Raw genomic sequence first — 20,865 nt, forward strand, 5'->3', positions numbered from 1 at the left:
ACAAGGAGCCCCACGGAAGTAGAGTTTTCATCTCTCAGGGCAAACGTGGGCCACACTAGTGACACCCAGGCACTCAATAAATACAGGCCAGATGAATGAAAATCTCATAAGGTGGTAGTGCAGAGCAACCAACAAAAGTATTTTAAAAGATCAACCTGGAAAGAAAATCAATTCCAATAAACTTGATGCTCTCAGGCTCAAATATTATGAAGGTAAATAGTCTTCGAAACTGGAACGAGCACACAGTAGAGAATGGTAAATAACATTGATCAAATCCTGAAAACCTCCCAGGTGTCCTCGGAGTTCGCAGACAAATTGATTAACTGTTATTTCACACTCAGGACCCCCCCCCCCCCCCGCAATTAACAGCCTGCCTTCTGTAAGCAATTCCAAAAGGCAAAGATAAAACTGTTGGGTTGAATTAGCATTTTCAATTGAGGAAGAATAAACTCAAATGGAGAGGATATCGGCTTTCCCTTTTTTTGTAAAGCATCCATCAGGCAAATAATTAGCTCATTTGAAAGAAAGATCATGTATCTTTTCAGGTGTTCATATTAATATGCACGCAAAGAAGCTATTTAAACAGTCACACACCTTTTAAAAAAAGTCCATCGTTATGAATGAAATGACATTTTTGAATATTCTAATCATCGGGTCATCCGAAGAGTAGCAAAAGTTCTCTGGGCCTAACATCAGTGGGAGTTAAAACTGCAGACCTGGGTAACTAGTTGGGGTTGAATCATTGTACTCAATCATTGTTTTCATGATGTGCAGGTTCAATCGGAATGATCTGAAGTGCAGTATTTGGAATATGCTAAGCTTAGAAACTAAACATCTGCCATCAGAGCTTTGCACAGAGCATGGCTTTTAGTTTTATTTTAATGAGGAGGAGCTACAATGCAGAGAGCCAGCTACATTAGGCAGCATCCAAACTTTCTCCTGGGGGGGGGGGGGAACAACAGCAGAGCTCACCACCCACTCCCTGTGGGGCGGGGGAGGGGCCGGCAGGGTTTTGCAGGAATTCGGTCCTGGAGACAACAGCTGTCTGTTGCTTAGATCTTCTCCACACATACTGCAGCTCAGAAGGACTGTGGTAGTTAGTTTGCAGGATAATTTGCCTCATACTGAATTAATGCTTTTCCAAACCATTCAGGCTTAGCTTTCCCATGGTATAATAAAAGGGTCTATATACATATAGTATCAAATATGTATATAAAGGGCACCCGGGTGGCCCAGTGCTTGAGCATCTGCCTTCTGCCTTCGTGGGGTCCTGGGATGGAGTCCCGCATCAGGCTTCCTATGGGGAACCTGCTTCTCCCTCTGCCTGTATCTCTGCCTCTCTCTGTGTGTGTGTCTCTCACGAATAAATTAAAAAAAAAATCTTAAAAAAAGGTATATAAATATATAAATATAAAACAAAATGTGTATATACATATATATGTGTAGGATTTTATATATACATACATAAAATAAATATATTTATGTATAAATACATGTATAAAATACAAAACACTTATAAATGTATAAATATATATATGTAAAATCCCACAGAAACACCAAAATCAATCTGGAAAATACCAAAATGGGATCTTAGGGAGTAATCCGTGCCAAATAAGATTTGGCAAGCTGCGTCCTTGAAAATGCTGAAGGAGACGGGGTACCTAAACTTTCTGATTCCCAGTGGCTTCCTCATTTCTTCTTTCCAATCAGAACACTGTCTGAGGAACACATTGAGAATATATACTTCTACGTGACTAACTCAAAATTTCCTTTTCCTCATTTTAGTGGCCCACCTCTCCCCTTATCTCACCCTGTCTGGAACTTACTTTGGGGACTATTCGGTTTATTAGCAGTGTTTTGGGTCTGCACAGCCCTAGTTACGAAGCAGGTGAAACATGCATGCTCACAGGAAACAATTTGGAATTTTCCAGAAAGGCCCGATTTTCTCCCCCCTTCCCCCACGCAGTCGCACCTCCAAATTGATCCAATTTAGATATAAGCCCTTTAAAAACATGATGATCCGATAAATAGGCGCATTCCTACACAGAGTACAGTTTCTGCGCGTGCATAGGCTTTGTTGAAGTCAGTTGTTCGCAAGTGATGCTAATCAAGTTTGGGAAAAGTAAAATGATGCTCCGGCTACCGGTCCTTTGTGCGGGGACACAGCGCCGTTCTCATACGTTAGGCAGAGACAATGCAGGATGTCCCCAGAATCGCCCACCAATTTCCCTTCCTTCCAACAAGGGTCCTTTTAATAAAGCAATTATCGTAGCATCTCAGAAGAGGAGAAAGCCAAACAAGCAAACAGGAGCCTTACCAGCGTCTCCTAGGGCGGACGAAGGGAAACAGCCCCCCGGCGGCTCTAGGCCAGGGACCTGGGTTGCTTGAGTCACTTGAGCGAGAGGACCAAGACAGCTGAAGTCTTCCTTCCCTCTGTTTGGTTTCTCCCCAGCAACCTCTCCCGGGATTTTTCTCACAAAGCACTCTCCTACTCTCTAATCCTCTCACAAGGAAAACCAGCACACACACCAGATGACTTCTGCAGAAGCGCCCCCCCTGGGGAGCGGCGGGGAGGGGGCCGGACTGGCTCTGCTCGCTTTAATCCCTGCGGCGAATCCTCGCGGAGGCTCCGGGCCTCCGTGCTCCCCGGGGACAGGACAGACCTGGTACCGAACCCGGGACCAGGACGGCTCCCTGGCAGGCCGTGGGATGAGCATTCTGAGCTTCCCACCCCGCCAACACACACTCACACGCACACCAGGCAGGGCCTCCCAGGGATGGGAAAGGTGGCTCAGCCTCAAACTTCCTGCCACTCGGATACCTCTGTACACCCCCTCCCAGGACAGAACTCTTGCAAAACAAGTTGTGCCGAAATCAGCTAGAAGCTGCCCGGGTTCACCCAGCGCTTTGGGCCCTTGACACTTTAGAGCAGCTGCTTGTTTGGAATTTGCCCCCCACCCCCAAACTGAAGACAAACCAAAACGCAAAGGAGAGGCCCACTATTAAATATGAAAACGTGGGTCTGCACGCTCTCTCAAAGATGCTGCGAGTGACCGTCTTTACAAAATTTCGGTTTTGAAAAATCGTGTCCTAAAAAACAGCAAAGAAAAGTAAATTGCTGAGCTGTAAGGCATGACCCTTTCTAAGATTTACAGTTTACCTGCTCTTCCCAGAGGACAGGGTTCGCCCTTGTATTTCACGGCGATAGTCACACCTTGTAAATCCAAATCCCCTTCTCACTGAAGACAAATATCTTACATACAGTTCAGATAGGCTATAATCAATCCGGAATGGGCCCCTCTCCCCTCAAGATTTAAAAAAGAAGACTTACCTTCCTATTACATCATTTAAACCCCCGCAACGAATAAATCAAAGAGGAGACAAGCAGATGGCACAGTTCTACATTTTGCAATGAGGGCTGTTTGCCTTGGAGTCATTATTTCTAAGGAGACGCTGCTGTGCTCGTGTCTCTGTTCGGCAGCATGCCATTTGGGCCTTTGAAACAAAATGAATCGGCTTCACACCACCAGCTCTACCACATACTAACACTTCAGAATGCCCAAACTGGGGCACGCCGCCTCTTTCCATAGTGACCCTGCACAGAATCAGAGGTGACGGTTTGATGGATGAGTTTCCCAAGAGACAATGCAATCTGTGACATCACGGTTCTGTGTGCACCCCCTACCCCAGGCCGCCATCCAGCCTTTCCTCTCTCAAAAGAAAACTGCCTCTGCTTGGTGACAATGCCATCTCCATAGCAAACATGAACCTGGGATGCATGGCAAATGCTGTAACTTCTCTGTCCTTAACTTCTGCTTTCTGATTCTGCTTTGCTGGGGGTAATAGACACAGGGCAAGGTATGAATATACTGGGTAGAGAATGAGGCAAAACCAAACAAAAGTGCAGGACTCAATATCCTCAGTAACCTACAAAAGGGACATTTTGCTTGTTTTTTATATCACCATTAAACGCTCACACAATGATACTAAGATCTTTCTGTTACATGTGATTTAAGGGATTTTGCATTAAAATCGGATATAAGCAACCACAAAGATTTTAAGTGTCTATATAAAGACTTTCAGACTTAACTGGAACTCATTTAATATCACAGTTTTCTTGACCAGAAAAGATTTTCCTTCTCTGCATTATCAACCAATATATAGCTCTTGAATTAACCTTGGCCGTTTTGCTCTATTCCATGTCTTAGTTATTCTCTGTACTAGTATGCATGACCCATCGAAACATTTAAAATAATACTTGGGAAATCCAATCTCACACTGAATACAAACTTATTGCAAATAAAAGCTCTCCTATCTTTATGACTCACATTGTCACCTTTGTCCTTTTCACCCATTTAAATTGTTTAGATGTTTAGCACAAGGAGAGTAAAAAACCCAGAAGATATCTATGTCTACATCCACATCTACATCTTTTTTTAAAGATTTCATTTTTAACTAATCTCTACACTCAACATGGGGCTCGAACTCACAACCCCCAGATCAAGAGTCACATGCTCCACCGACTGAGTCAGCCAGGCACCTGCTCCCCTACTACATCTTATATGTACATCTACATGTAACATTTCCATATCTATCTATCTATCATCTATCTATCTATCTATCTATCTATCTATCTCTCATTTATATCTACATCGGTATCACCTATATCCATATCTACCTATCTAGTGATGAATGATCGGTAAATCTATCTACATAAAAATTTTAAAAACCTTTTGCATGGCAAAACACAGCATAAGCCAAATCAAAAGAAATGATGAACTGGGACAGAGGGCCAATCTCCTTCATGTTCAGCAATTGCCTAAACGATGAAAAGAAGACGACCCAGCACCTAAAAGAAAAATGGGCAGTGATTATGAAACACAGGAGACGTATAATTGGCCCTGAAATGTATGGAAAGATGTTCTTTCTTACTTGCAGTAAAATAAAAATGCAGATTAAAAACTATACCAAGATATATTTCTTTCCTAATGGAGTAGCCTAAATCCAAAGATTGGCCCCATACACCAATGGTGAGGCTCTGGGGAAACAGGTACTCTCATAGGTTGCTGGTGGGAGTACAAAATACTGTCACAAATACGGAGGGAATTTGGCAATAAATAGTAAATTGACAGATACATATACCCTTCCATCCAGCAATACCACTTTTAAGCATCTGTTCCACAGATTCATCAGTACAAGCACAAAATGTCACACATTCGAGCAAAATCATGGAAACTACACAAATGCCCAGCAGTAGACTGATTAATTAAAGTACTGTGCACCTGCAGAAAGGAATGTCCAGTCTCTAAGCACTCATCTGGATGAATGTGCAGGTAATCAAAACAGAGTGTGGAGGAGGGCATGGGCTGAGAGCAATGAGGAAAGTGCAGCAGGAAGTCTATATACACATGTGCCTGTACTTGCAAAAAAAAAAAAAGACGTCTGGAAGAGTAAATGAGAATCTAATAAAAATAGTTTCTTTTAGGGAGAGAGAGTGACTAGAGTGGAAAGGGAAGAAGTGGACATGAGACTCCTCTGTGTTTACTCATTCTTTCATGTCAGGGGTCAGCAAACCAAGGCCCTGATGACCACAAGGATCCTCTGCTTGTTTTTGTAAATAAAGTTTTATGAAGAACAGCCATGCCCATTCATTGCATATTATCCATGGCTGCTTTCCAGCTACAGTGGCACAGCTGAGTTATTGTACTGAGTGGTGAACTGCAGGGCCTACAGAGCCAAAAATGTTTACTACCTGGCCCTTTACAGAAAAAGTTGCTGACCCCTACTTTTCGTGGTGAGTTTTAGCATAATGCAAGAGATAGTCTTAAGAAGATGGGGTAGATGTCCCTGGTTTCTACTTTAAAAGATGGTAACTTGAGATCAGAGTATTTGTGTCCAAATCCTGGTCGTCCCCATCTGATTATTTAACTTCCCTGGACTTGCTTTCATCATCTACAGAGTGATAACTCCTTGGCTTTGTTATGAAGATTAAATAAAGCAAGGAGAACAAATATGGAAACACTTGGTAAATTCTAAACCAAAAGACCAACCTATTATTATCATTAATATTGGAAGGTGACAAGCAATGCACACACATATGTACTTAGTAAGAACAATTAATATTAGAATAGCCCCGAAGCTAAAAATTTGCAGAACTTAATTTTAAAGCACTGCCTTTAAACTCTTCTGCACTTAACATTTTTAGGTTATAATTATACCAGCTCCGGTCACATGGTAACTCTCAGCTCCCATCTGTTCTCTATAACCAGTCAAGTCATTGTGGCGAGTCATCTGACAACACTGACTCAGAGGTAAAACCCTACTCAAGGATTTCACACTGCAGTAGAATTATCTGGTGTTCAGAAAGCCCTAGAAATTTCTATACTTGAAGATATCTTTCTGTTACTGCAATTGAAATTCATCTAATAAAGGTTATCTTACTATGAAGTGTGGTATATTAAGTGACTAAGTGGGTCTGGGATCCATCTGGGGATTATATGCGACAAACACATAATCAGACTTGAGTAAGAGACTCTCACCCTCAAAATTCATGTTTGCATAATCATTTTTTCTTCTTAATTTAAATATTTGAATGTATTAGCTTTAAGTTAAAAGCCAGAACTTCTTTTTGATAGAAATATCAGTGGTTTTTCCTATACTCAATGATCTTTCCTTTTTATTTATCACATTTCTAGTGACTGATTTTGCCACAGTATTTAAAGTTTGTTTCTAAATCATAGATATCTGAGCCTCTAAAGCTACATTAAAGTGAACTGCCCCAAACTTGCATCAGAATCTCTCAGGGGCGCCCGGATGGCACAGTTGGTTAGGTGTTGGACTCTTGGTTTTGGCTCAGGTCATGATCTCAGGGCTGTGAGATTGAGCTCCATGTTGGGCACCACGCTCAGCACAGAGTCGGCTTGACTTTCTCTCTCCCTCTCCCTCTGCCCCTCCTGGTCATGCTGTCTCTCTCAAATAAATGAATAAATCTTTTTTAAAAAATTCCTTAGGGGCATCTGGGTGGCTCAGTGGTTGACTGTCTGCCTTTGGCTCAGGTCCTGATTCCAGAGTCCTGGAATCAAGTCCCGCATCATGCTCCCAGCAGGAAGCCTGCTTCTCCCTCTGCCTGTGTCTCTGCCTCTCTCTCTGTGTCTCTCATTATTAAATAAATGCATTTTTTAAAATAAATGCAATCTTAAAAAAATCCCTTAAAATAAGCAGATCATTTGACCTGCATTTCTACTTTGGGGAAATAATACTGAAGAAATCACGCTATGAAAAAAAAATCACGCTATGCCTATCATCCTGTATACACACATATACACAAAGGATGTTTATATTAGGAAAGCAACAACAACAACAACATCAAAACACTACTCACAACTGAAAGATCTAATAGTTAGGAATCAGCTACAGAAGTTGCAACATGGTCATTCAGGGAAACACTGCTATTCCTGGTATCCACTGCTGTGCCACAAACCACCTGGAAATTTACTGACTTAAGCCGTGTGCATTTTTCTCACAATCTGTGATTTTGGAAGGGCTTGGTGGGGACAGCCACCTCTGTTCTATTTGGCATCAGCTACTGTGGCTTGGAGGCTGGAATCATCTGAGCACTCACTTACCACATGGTTGGCAGTTGATGCTGGCTGTTGCCTGAGACCTTAGCTGGGGCTGTTGGCTAGAACTCCTATGCACAACCTCTCCTGTGTGGGATGGGCTTCCTCATAATGTGGTGGCTGGCTTCCCAGGGTGAGCGTCCCAAGAGTGGGCGAGGCAGAAGCCATATCACCTTTTAGGATCCCTCCTGGAAGGCATATGGCATCACTTCTGATGGATTGAGGCAGTCATAGACCTTCACCCAGGTTCGAGGTAAGGGGACATAGATTCTACCTCCTGGTGGGGCACAAGGTTCAGAAGGGGGCAGTGAATAAAAAGGTTGCTGTCACCAGTTCAGAAAGTATAATCTTTCTTAATTATGCAGCCAATGGAAGGATATAGCAGATCCAGATTTATTGACATGAAAGGACATTCAAATGACAGTGAATGCTGAGTTGACAGAAATATGATGGCAAATATGATGCCATCCAGTAGAAATAAAACTGGCACATAATAGATACTCAATAAACATTTGTTGAGTAAGTCTTTGGATAGAAATGAATTATGCTTTATGTTTGTGTCTGTATTGAAGATAGTCTAAGGGAAACTACCAAAACGTGAACATTGGTTACATTTCTGTGATGGGATTGTATTTCAACTTTTTAAAGATAGTGCGTTTATAATATTCTTATAACGAATGTTCATAGAAAATTAGAAGGTATTTCAAAATGAACCTCAGAGGGCAATAATCTGAGTTGTCACAAAGGTTGACCTAATTTTTTTTTTAGATAATTGAAAGCTAATTAGAATGTTCATTGGCAAAACACTTGTTCCTTTTTCTGCTTGTTAGAAGAATTTATTGTTTAGCTATCTGTAAGCATTTAATTGATGTAAAGTATTTAAGGGATATAAAAATAAGAATTTTCTGAGATCCCTGGGTGGCTCAGTGGTTTAGCGCCTGCCTTCGGCCCAGGGCGTGATCCTGGGGCCCTGGGATTGAGTCCTACATCGGGCTCCCTGCATGGAGCCTGCTTCTCCCTCTGCCTGTGTCTCTGCCTCTCTCTCTCTCTCTCTCTCTCTGTGTATGTGTGTCTCTCATGAATAAATAAATAAAATCTTAAAAAAATAAGAATTTTCTTTTTTGTTTATGATAACAAAAGAGCATAAAACTATTTCTTAAAAATAAGATATCTTACTGAGGGGGCACTTGATGGGATGAGCACTGGGTGATATGCTATATGTTGGCAAATTGAACTCCAATAAAAATAAATAAATAAATAAATAAATAATAAAAATAAGATATCTCATTAAAATAAATGTAATTTGTCTCCAAATTAGTCCTGGATGAATGTAATAATAAATTCATATTTTATTTTATTTTTAAAAGATTTTATTTATTTGTTTGACAGAGAGAGAGAGAGAGAGAGAGAGAGAGAGAGAGAAAATGATCAGGAATGAAGGACAGAGGGAGAGGGAGAAGCAGCAGACTCCCCCCTGAACAAGGAGCCTAACATAGGACTTGGTCCTAGGACCCTGAGATCATGACCCCAGCTGAAGTCAGATGCTTAACCGACTGAGCCACCCAGGCACCCCTAATAAATTTCCTTTTTAATCACTGAAATAGTAGGATATAGTTCAGTGGGAACCAGTATATCAGAAAAGCAAAATTGTGATGTGCATGTAATGCATTATGTTACACAGTCACTCCCTTTTTCCCAAACATTCATATTCTTAAAAATATGTGAAATACAAATTATTTTTGGAAGGAAAACTGCCAACCTCTCACATAACAAATACTTTGAAAGCACTGTTAAACCAAGATGTTAGTAGTGGGGCCAATGTGAACATAGAAGTTCTTGTAGTTAAGAGAGCAACGGTCAGGGAGTCGGGCATTGGATGAAGCTAGAATAAACAAACAGTCCTAATAAAATGTGAGTCATTGGTGTGACACCAGGAGGAGAGTATTGGTTTTTTTAAGATTATTTATTTACTCATGAGAGACACAGAGAGAGGCAGAGACACAGGCAGAGAGAGAAGCAGGCTCCCTGCAGGGAGCCTGATGCAGGGACTCATCCCAAAACCCCCGGGATCACGCCCTGAGCTGAATGCAAATACTCAACCGCTGAGCCACCCAGGTGTCCTGAGAATATGGTTTAACCAAACTCATAAACTGGTTAAGAGTAACCAGCTTTTAGTAAACTTTGTCATGCTTGTATTCAGCTCTGGTCATTTCCCTTTACTTGACCCCAACTGAAATCTCTACTACTTCCTGCTAGAGCCCTCACTCCAACCCTTGAAAGGTCACTACTCTAAAAGAATACATGGATGAACTCAGCCCTGATTCTCTAGGAAAAGAGTTCCACTGTCAACTCTTAATGACAAAATCATTAACATCCTGAATAAACACAATTCTTCTTTCTGGAAGCTAGGGTCTCCCGTCCTCTTCTGGGGGATTGGATCATTGTTTACTTGCATCACAGGCACACAGACACACACACTTTATTAATGCAGTGTCAGTCATTCAATTGTAAATTTAATCTTCCCTGAGCAGGTACTCTATGATGGGACATGCGCTGTAGGAATGTTGTGCATCAAGGTCCAGCCTTCCTGGAAGGCCACAACATTCTCTGCAAAAGAGTAAGTGCCCTTCACCTTTCTAAAAAGCTTCCCCCCCACCGGCAGTTTGTGAGTTAGTTGCTTTAAGTAATGACTGTTCACTGTAGAAAATTTGGAGAGTATGTTCACTAACTAGAATTTAAATAAAAACTTGAAGCATTAAAAAAAATCGGATATTAAAAAAAACTAAGAAAATAACCACCTATAATTCAAAAACCAAGTATTAACCACTATTAACAGTCTGATACCCCTATTGATAGGTAGGTTGGTAAGTAGGCAGGCCAACAGGTAGATGGATAGATAGAGACAGCATTCAATTACTTGAGTTTACACTGGATATGTATACATTTTTACATCGTGTCTTTTTAAAAGTGTCATTATTTTTATCTTTAACAATTTTATTGAGATATAATTTACACATCATAACATTTGCCCATTTTAAATGACTTTCAGTAAATTTACCAAGGTCTGCAACCATTACCAAAAGTCAGTTTTAAAACATTTCCATCATCCAAACAAGACTCCTGCACTTGTTTACAGTTTATTCCAGTTCCTATCCTCAGGCCCTGGCCACTCCTTCTTGTTTCTATACGTTTGTCTTTTCTGGACACTCGATATCAATAGAATCATATAATAGATGGTCTGGTGTGTGTGTGTGTGTGTGTGTGTGTGTGTGTGTGTGTGGCTTCTTTCACCAAATAAACTGTTTTTGAACCTCGTCCATGTAGTAACATGGATTGTCACTCCATTGGTTTTTATTGCTGAGCAGTATGTGTAGCTGTTTATCAAATCTAGCATAAAAACCACTCAGGTTTAACTATTCCTTTGGGTCTTCATTTCTTTATGAAGTCTCTTGTGTCAGGTAAAATGTGTATTAAATATATGCTTTCTCTTGTTAATCTTTTGTTACAGATGCCCTAGCCACCAAGGAACATAGAAAGGTAGAAGAAAAAAAATATTTTTCCTCTCCTCCAAGAGTATTTATATTTAGTTGATACTTATCAAATAACCGTTTTGTGCCAGCCCACTGTCCTGGGGGATGAGTTCACTTTAACATCTAGGAAATGCAGTACTGCTCCTGCTTTCCAGGATAGGTTATAGTCTATTTGGGAAGAAAAAAACCTCAACTTGAGGGAATAATAATGTGAGCGAGAACTATGGAACAGGAGGCATAAGTAGCATTACAGTGGAGTAGCAAACTCTCTAACTTCTAAGTTTTTGTGAGCACCCACTTGGAACTCCAGAATTGGTGAAAAGATTATGATTATTATTTTTTAAAGGTTTTATTTATTTACTTATTTGAGAGTGAGAGAGAGAGAGAGAGAGAGCAAGGGAAGGAGCAGAGGGAGAGGGAGAAGCAGACTTCACGCTGAGTGTGGAGCCTGATGCGGGGCTCAACACGGGGGCTCGATCCCAGGACCCTGAGATCAGGACCCTGAGATCAGGACCTGACCTGAAACCAAGAGCCGGATGCCCAACCAACTGAGCCACCCAGGCGCCCCAGTGAAAAGGTTATTTTCAGCTGAAGACATTTGAGATTCAACAGATGCGGAAGGGAAGTCTTCTCAGAGCTTTCCTTATCTGACTAAAAGCAGAAACTTCTGGGCTATGAGGACTGCCATAAATTCTTTTCAGAATGGCTTCTGCTCCTAGGAGAGAGACCAAGAGTAAACCTACCAGAAATCCCCTCTCCGGGGGAGTTTCCTGATCATGGAGAAGAATGAAAGACGACTGGTACCCGCAGAAGCAAGCAGTACCTTAAATGTCTTTCCGCTCTCATTTGTTCTCCTAAAAGCCCATCTGGCTTTCCTAAAGAAACTCTCCCAAAGAATTCTTTTCTCCCCACCCCGTTCCCCCTAAGTTAGGTATGCAAACCCCAAATTCTAACCACCTCTGTGAGTCACTGGTCACCAAGCCCTGCCATGTGTCTGGGCGCCACCCTCGTCAACACAGGCTGCCTGTTCTCTTGCTAATATTGTGCAGACCCCCAGTCCCTACGCCCAAGGGGGCAGAGGAAAGGCTTCTCCTTCCCAACGGTCCCCCCCACCCCCAAAAAAGAACCAGCTTCTGGAGGATACAGAGGAATCAACCAGGAAGGGTGGGAGGGATGGTGGAGAGCAAAACTAAGAGAGGCTACCATTTGGGGTGACAGAGCTGAAGGCTCCCCGAGGCTGGCATGCTGTGGCGTGAGGGAGGGTGACCAAACAGAGAAATGGGCAGAGGCTGGGTGGCGCTGTCCATCACGAAAGCTCCTGCTCACTTGAAATGGAGCCAGGCTGACCGAGGTGGGCTGCAGGCTGAGAAACACACACCAGGGTTCAAAAGCTTCGTGGGCGAAAAGAATGCAAAATATCTCACTAGCAATTTTAAAACTATTGATTATACGTGGAAATGATGGATAACTTGGCTTTGGGGGTTAAAGAGAAGATATTATTCTAATCAGTTTTATTTATTTATTTTTGAAGTCACTGATAGAGTTTTAATTTTGCTACCTGAAAAATCTTAATTACGGATGGGTCTGGCGTTACATTTCTAGTGGACGGGGCGCTGCTCTAGGCCAGGGAGGGCCTGGCGAGCGAGGCTAAGACTCGTTTGTAGGACGATGTACCCCCAAATCGCACGGGCTCGGAGCGGCAGCTAGCAACAGTCTGACTCGAGTACATTCCGGCTGATGACGGCGTTGCCTGGAACAAACAGAAGGCTGAGCTCTGTCTATAATGAATCCCAGTGGTTTTTTTTTTTTTTAACTGTTTTTGGAGAAGTAATTATTAGAACAATTCTCATCTATCTTTGCTTTCTTGTTTGTTTGCTGCACCTCCGTCCATTTCAAGAAACACTGGGTGCCGGGGACCCCCTCGGGTCCCCAGTAGCACTTATCCATTTGTAAAAGAATCACGAGGTGGGAGACTCCATCTCCTTCAGGCATCTACCAGGTGGTTTGGCTTTTCAGTTACAAAAATCTGGTACTTCCTCCAAGAAATAGAAACAATGGATTAACGGGGCTCTCTCGGCAGGGAGAAAATGCGGACTTTATTCTACAAAGGGACCCCACTGCCAGCTCTTAATGGCTCTGTACTGATCCTTCCAAGGATCAACATTCAAAGGACTGGATCCCAGACTGCCTCAGGGGACATTCCCTGAACTCAAATCACGAGTCCAAACAAAACCTAGAAGAAACCCTAAGAGAAACCAAGAGAAGCTGGGAGCAGGGAACTGGGGGATCAGCGCTGTCTCTCTTTAGTGGGAGCTTTCAAAATAAGGAAACCGAAGGAGATGATTGATACAGGACTGCCTGTGTCCACTCATCACCGATGACTTTTTTTTCCATTAAAAAAGTCCACTTGAAGTCTCATAAAAAACAGAAAAGCTCAAGTATCTTTACTGATGATTCAGTGCATTTGTTTAAAAACACAGAAGACGCTCATGAATTGATTGCAGGTTTCGGCCTCTTTCTGAAGGCCTGGCACCGTGTCTGCGGTGTCCTGCGGTGGCCGTTTGTTTTCAGAGCGGCGGCTGGGAGGCAGGGGGTGGGTGCACGCTGACCTGTGATGCGCGGTGATGGAAAGCAGGTTTTCTCCATCGCGGCACCACTGACCTTTGGGGCTGGATCATTCTCTCTTGTGGGGCTTGTCTCGGCCATTATAAAATGCTCAGCGGCATCCTTGGACTCCATTCATCACATGCCAGTAGCAGCACCCACACCCCAGCCGTAATTGCCAAAAACGGCTCCATGTCCAGCCAAAAACGGCTCCATGTCCCCTGGAAGCCAGAAGTGCCTTCCTCCTCCTCTTGAGGAGCACCGAGGGAATCCCTTAAAATAGAGCATTTATAGAAACACAGACTTCAAAGTCTCGACGTGGGTTTTCCCAGTTGTGTCTTACTCCTGATGGAGTGATGCTATGATGCATACCTTTGATATGTGTCTTTCTAAAATCTTTCCAACAAGTTGGACAGTGGTGGAGAGAACACATTTTCCACGGAGCCATGACCCTCTCAGGCAGGCTGAGGTCCCAGCCTGTTTGGAAGACCATTGACTGGGGAGGCTCCGGTCATGTGTTGGCCTTCTGCTGTGCTGGGTCCTGCCCTGACCCTCTGCCACCATCCAAAAGAAACAGAGAACTGAAATGGTCTCATAACACCGATCTGTGTTCAACCTCGAATGAAAGAAAACGTAAGGAATGGTCCATCTTAGTTTTTCACAAACGGATCTCATTGAAATGCACAGCTTACGTCTTGACAAGTGCACAATTCTGGGCAGAGCGTGCAGTTAATAGTACAATACACTGCACTTATAGGAGTCTGCTATGCTGGATGTTGAACTAAAAGGGATTCAGGAAAGGTATTGGGGTGCCATTCAACAGTGAGGGGGTCAACATCCTCAGTGACCCCACTTTCCACTTTATGCTGCCACATAACCCATTAAAGGGGATCAGAAGGTGCTGTCCCAAAATATGCCACTTTGGCGTAAAGATTATTTTGAGCTGAAGCCATTGAGAAATAGCAGACACAGAAAAAGCTCTCTGCTCTCCTCTGTCTTCTAAGGGCAGGGCAGACATTTCCTGTAGGCCGGGTTCCCCCCTCCACTTTCCAGTATCAGAAGGATAAGACACTGTTATCACGGGGGGGGGGGGAGTTAAAATCTGATTAAAATCTGCATAGACAAGTCTTACCGAAATAATCCTCATCCTCCATCAGGTTCCCCCATATATTTGCCTTCTCACCATTTACTGCCCCTAGAAGTCTGAAACCCTTTTCTGTTGTCTTGTCATTTCTCCACAAATTTACAGCCTTTTTTAAAAAAAGGATTTTGGGGGATCCCTGGGTGGCTCAGCGGTTTAGCGCCTGCCTTCAGCCCAGGGCGTGATCCTGGAGTCCCGGGATCGAATTCCACATCAGGTTCCCTGCATGGAACCTGCTTCTCCCTCTGCCTGTGTCTCTGCCTCTCTCTCTCTCTCTCTCTCTCTGTCTCTCATGAATAAATAAAATCTTAAAAAAAAGGATTTTATTTATTTTAGAGAGAGAGAGAGCGAGCGTGCATGCACACAGAGTGGGGAGGGGCAGAGGGCGAGGGAGAAGGATAGAAGCAGACTCCCCACTGAGCTGGAAGCCCTACTCAGGGCTCCATTCCAGAACCTCGAGATCATGACATGAGCCAAAATGAATCGGACACTCAACAGACTGAGCCACCTTGGTGGCCCCAATTTATAGCCTTTTGCTAAAATAAGTGTATTAAGCCTCCAGGTCTGATAACCTCTTTGGGGTTTTCACTTCATTTCTATGAGGCCCCTCCCCACAAAGTGCATATTAAATAAACTTTTCTCTTCTGTTAATCTGTCTTTTGTCAATTTAGTTTGCGGGGTCCCAGGCATTGAACCTAAGAGGGTAGAGTGATGGACTCCTTGTTTGCACCTGGATGAAGCCTCCCGTGTTGACATAAAACAACCAGATGGACACATCATGCTGCTATTGTGCAAACAGGCAGGACTGCTATCTCCTGTCTAGAAACAACTTTACCAACGCTTTTATTCCACCGGCTGGCCTCACCAGTTCTAACCATCACTAAATGATGAAAACCCTGGGCAGCCCTCCCCCTAGCCCACTACAAAGAGTTGCCCTTTTGAGCAGCAGCTCCGTTGCAACCTGAAGGCTGAAGTTTGGAGCTTTGCCTTCATGACTTAAACTTGGAGACTCACACTGGACCCATCATTTGTTTTCTATAGCCCTGTTTTGATAGGTACGGCTGGTCTTTCCCTAGAGCAGTTACCTTGCCCCTTCCTCCTGAAGAATTACGTTCTACTTCTTGGCAGTGCTACACTCAGTCTTTGAGAGGCAAAATGGATTTCTGGACACTACAGAGTCTGTAATTCCAGCAATCACAAATACACTCTTTGAATACATTAAAGAATTGCCAGGATCTTTTCACCTAACATCATGCAGTTTATAGAGAGACACTTGCATGTAGATTAGGTCAAGTGCCTAGCTCGGTGCTTTAATCAAGTTTTACTGTAATGCAGCTGAAAGGTAGGTTTATCTATAATGTAGCGATAACTGTTATAATTTTCCTTATACATATTTTATATCTCATGGACTGTGGAATAGGAAGAGGGTCTGAGTATAGGAAATGGGGGTAAAGAGAAATTTTTTGAAAGTTTCTTACATTTAGGAAAGTGGGATTTCAAATAACAGATTAAGGGAGGCAGCTTTGAGCTCTCACAAGGAAAGAACTGGATTTGCCTTGGATGGATAGAATTAAAGAAGAATCAATATTTTTGACTAAATGATTAGGAAAAAAAAAAAAACCAACCCAGGTCACTGTTACTCTGTGATAATGTGAAGTCTACATATGCAAAGGTAATGTTCTTTTCCATCACCAGTGGGAAAAAGGAATTTGTAGACTTTAGCATTATTTTTTCTAATGCCATCTACAAACAAACTGCTTTGAAGTTCCGAAGACCAAAAATCATTTCTTTAGACAACTAGAGGGTGGCTTGCAAGCCTGAACACAAACCATTGAGAATGCAGTGCTGGAAACTCCTTTAAAAAAAAACACGTAAAATCCAGAACAGGCAGACCATTAAGCTGGAAAAAGAAATGAATATAACCTCGCAGGCAAGAAGAAAAGCAAATACTCACTCTAAAGCGGCCGCTGTTGATGCAAGCAAAGGTTAGAGCAACAAGGCTACTTTCTAACAAAGTGTGAATCCCATTAGTGCTGAAGTGTTATCCCTCCTTAGTCCTTCCATCTCAGCCAGAACAGAGTTAGGATTTTACTTCCATCTGCATCTCAAGGCTGGTAAATAGGACCCATGGAGACGGGCAAAAATGGTGAAGCCATTCAAAAGGCATCTTCGTCTTCGCGTAAGACGTTGACATACACACAATAGGCAGTGGCCCAAGTCTGCCCAAACACCCCTTTAGCATGCTTAGGTGGACAGAATAGGGAGCTGGCCTCCCCCAGTTTCCCAGCATCCCCTGCAGCCCCCATTGTCTCTTCCCAAGCACACAATGATGCCATTTCACGATTGGTACATTAGAAGCGAAGCACTTGGAAAAGTTTCTTTGGGGAGTTCAGAATTTAAACTGTTCCATTTAAAGAAGAAGAAGGGGAAAGTGGAAGAGATGCGACAGCAGCTGAAAAAGTAAAACATCTGGAAGTTATCAGTGACTTACTTATTCGTGTGCCCAATACCCAAGTGATGGACTAACTTGAGCGCTGTAGTCCAATGGACACTGATTGTTCATTACAGCAGTTCATCTGCAAGGATCTGTAATCTAAATCCTTGCATTTGTTATTTTCTGTATCAAGGTCTGTCCAGCATGTCTCCTAAGGCTGGATTGTGTCATTGAGCAGAACCAAATAAAATCACAAATTGGAGTTACCTATTCCCATAAAGAAAAATCCAATGTAAGAAAAGTTCGTACCCTTGCAAAGATTTTCAACATGGTTGCAATCAAGTCATTTTCCAATTGTATAAGTAAATAACATTGACCACATGAAATATTCTGCCAGAAGTACATAGTTGCTATGATTTTTTTTAAAGGTGTAAAGCTAAGTGTTCAAATTTGCAATTATTGAACTTGGGTTTCGGCACTGAGTGTGTGCGGTGAACGTGTAGGATAATTATACCACTGTGTGTTTAACACAAAGAACATTTCTATCTCAGGGAAAAACTTTCTGATTCCCAACTGCACAAAGCTGTACCAACTTGCCAAGAGTGAGGAAATAAAAAAATCCACTGGAAATAACATTCGGTTGTTCACATTAGCATTGAAGACGACTGTGGTTTAGAAATTTCCCCTTTTTTAATTACAGCAAGTAAACTATTTTGCCAACTCTCTTTGGGCAGCTCAATTTTCATCCTAGCTGACTGCCTGAAAATGAAGCTGTCAAGAATCCTAAGTTGAAATTGTTTTTGTGAAAAGAATGTTTATTATGGTATGTCTCCAAAAATTGTGGAGAATCTGTTCAGAAAGATCCATCTTCTTCAAACTGTGTTCAATGCATAGTTTTATTATTTCAAGTGAAGAAGAGCCATATGAAAAGTTCGTTGGAATGATTTAAATCATATATACACTAAGAATTATTTTAGTTATCTTGCTTATTTGTCTTTAAGTGTACACGGTTTTCAGAGTCCATGACTAAGCTGAATAAATACCAGTGTTTTTTCGAAGGCAAACTCAAGTTTGCACCAATACAAATTCTTTCCCAATATTCATTCAACCACCAGAAAAGTTCATTGCTAGTGATCAAAAATTCTACTGGGCGGTTTATTTTTCTAGTAGTTGTTTTTTTTTTAAGTAAACTCTACCCCCACCATGGGACTCACACTCATGACCCCAAGATCAAGGGTCACATGCTCTATCGACTGAACCAGCCTGGCACCACTAATGGACAGTTTACTCTTCTCTGCAATTAATGGATATTAGGGACTGAACATTTTCATCTCCCCCAAATTCATTTCATATATTGAAGCCCTAATCCCTAAAGTGACTGTATTTGGAGATAGGGCCTTTATGAAAGTCATTAGGGTTGAATGAGGTCATAGGGTAGGGAGGGGGCTGACCCAAAAGGGTTAGTGTCCTTAGAAGAAGAGACACCAGAAAGCTCTCTCCCTCTGCATCTGCATGCACTGAAGAAAAGCCTTGTAAGGCCACACTGAGAAAGTAGAAGTCTGTAAGTCAGGAAGACTGCCATCACCAGAAACCAAATTGGCTGGGACTTCGATCTCTATCTTGGACTTCTTTGCTTCCAGAACTGTGAGAAAGTAAATTTCTCACACAGTCTGTGGTATTTTGTTATGGCAGCCCAAGCTGACTAATACGACGAACAACAAAAAACTTAGTAGTGGGAATATATTTTAGTTGGAAACTTCTCACTACAGCAGGATTCCTGGAGGAAGCTCAAAGTATACCGGGATATGAGAAGAAAAAGTAACCAAAAATCACATCGTCAGCACTTTTAGCCGTTAAGTATTATCACTATTCCTTGCTGAAATGGTACAGTTTGCACAATGTCCACACAATTAAATGTGATATTTAGCTACTGCTATACAGGCTCCCTAAGTAACAGCAAAACATAAGGACATAGTCCTAAGTTCATCATATCTAGAGTCAGTTTTTTAGCCGCAAGAGGCAATGTTTAATACATCCTTTTTGCAACACAAAATAGAGGTGATGGACAATTCACAGAATAAAATAAGATGTGGCCTAAGAATTTTAGGGGTGCTCTGAATGCTCTCTTTCAATACAGGTTTCTCATCTTAAAAATAAGAAAGACCAAAATGTGGAAACAACCTAAATGTCCATCAACTTGTAAATAGATAAATAAAATGTGGTCTAGCTATGCAAAGGAATATTATTTAGTAATAAAAAGGAACACACTACTGATACATACAACATGACGAATGTTGAAAACATTTTTTTACGTCAACAAAGCCAGCTACGGGGGATCCCTGGGTGGCGCAGCGGTTTGGCACCTGCCTTTGGCCCAGGGCGCGATCCTGGAGACCTGGGATCGAATCCCACGTCGGGCTCCCAGTGCATGGAGCCTGCTTCTCCCTCTGCCTGTATTTCTGCCTCTCTCTCTCTCTCTGTGTGACTATCATAAATAAATAAAAATTAAAAAAAAGTTATTTAAAAAAAAAACAAAGCCAGCTACAAAGGACCACATATTGTACGATTCCATTGATAAGAAATGTCCACAAAATGCAAATCGAGGGAAACAGAAAGTAGATTAGCGGTTGCCAGGGGCTGATGGTGGGAACAGGGAGTGACTGCCAGTGGGCAAATGGGAACTTTTTTTAAGGTTTTTTTTTGGGGGGGGCAGAGGAAGAAGGAGAGAGAGAATCTTAAGTAGGCTTCATGCCCAGTGTGTAGCCCAACTTGGGGCTGAATCTCACAACCTTGAGACCATGACCTGGGCCAAAATTAAGAGCTGGATGCTCAACCAACTGAGCCAGCCAAGCACCCCGGGCAAATGGAATATTAACAATTGTTTTTGTTTCGAGCGAAAAAGAAAGAGGAGGGAGGGGCAGACGGAGAAGGAGAGAGAGAATCCCAAGCAGGCTCCACACACGGCATGGAGCCTGACATAGGGCTTGATCCCATGACTCTGAGATCACGACCTGAGCTGAAATCAAGAGTCAGACACTCAATTGACTGAGCCACCCAGGCACCCCGAATGCAATCTTTACGGGTGATGGAAATGTTCTAAAATTGCATTGTGATGAGGGTTGCACAACTCTAAGTTTCCTAAACTTATTGAATCGTACATCTAAAATGAGTCAATTTTATGGTATGTAAATTATATCTCAATAAAGCTCTTTTGTACAAAATGAAGACAAAAGGTCTTTGAAATGCTGAGAAACACACCCACAGTCCCCCATTTAGCTTAGATGAAACACAAGCCAAACTTTGGTTAGGTTTGGTAGCATCATGAGGTCAAAACCTCAGAGACTCAGATCTTCATTCAGATCTGTCAAAACTTAGACAGATTTGGACTTGATCTACTAACATGTGGTCTATATCTTTCCACTTTTCAACAGGAAACTGAATAAAGGGGAAAAAATACAGTAGGTGGTTTCTCTGACTTTGCCTTTGAGTTTTCACTGAGTAACTCTGGCCTATATAAGATCAATTTTTTTTCCTTAA

At 42.3% G+C, this 20,865-nt stretch overlaps 1 protein-coding gene across 5 annotated transcripts in view; it reads right to left on the reverse strand.

Moving 5' to 3' along the window:
• Positions 1–20,865, reverse strand: part of MID1 (midline 1) — a 344,420-nt gene that overhangs the window by 202,701 nt on the left and 120,854 nt on the right. The window contains exon 1 of one of the 5 annotated variants that reach the window (XM_055338677.1): positions 3,332–3,350. The exons of 3 other annotated variants lie outside the window; for them this stretch is intronic. The gene's annotated coding sequence lies outside the window, so the exon portion shown is untranslated. Of the gene's footprint in view, positions 1–2,317; positions 2,360–3,331; positions 3,351–20,865 lie in introns of those variants that run through there. One more of the 5 variants, XM_055338674.1, reaches the window with a different exon arrangement.

The sequence above is a fragment of the Nyctereutes procyonoides genome, unplaced genomic scaffold (genome assembly GCF_905146905.1).
Source record: "Nyctereutes procyonoides isolate TBG_1078 unplaced genomic scaffold, NYPRO_anot_genome, whole genome shotgun sequence".
Classification (NCBI taxonomy): Eukaryota; Metazoa; Chordata; class Mammalia; order Carnivora; family Canidae; genus Nyctereutes; species Nyctereutes procyonoides.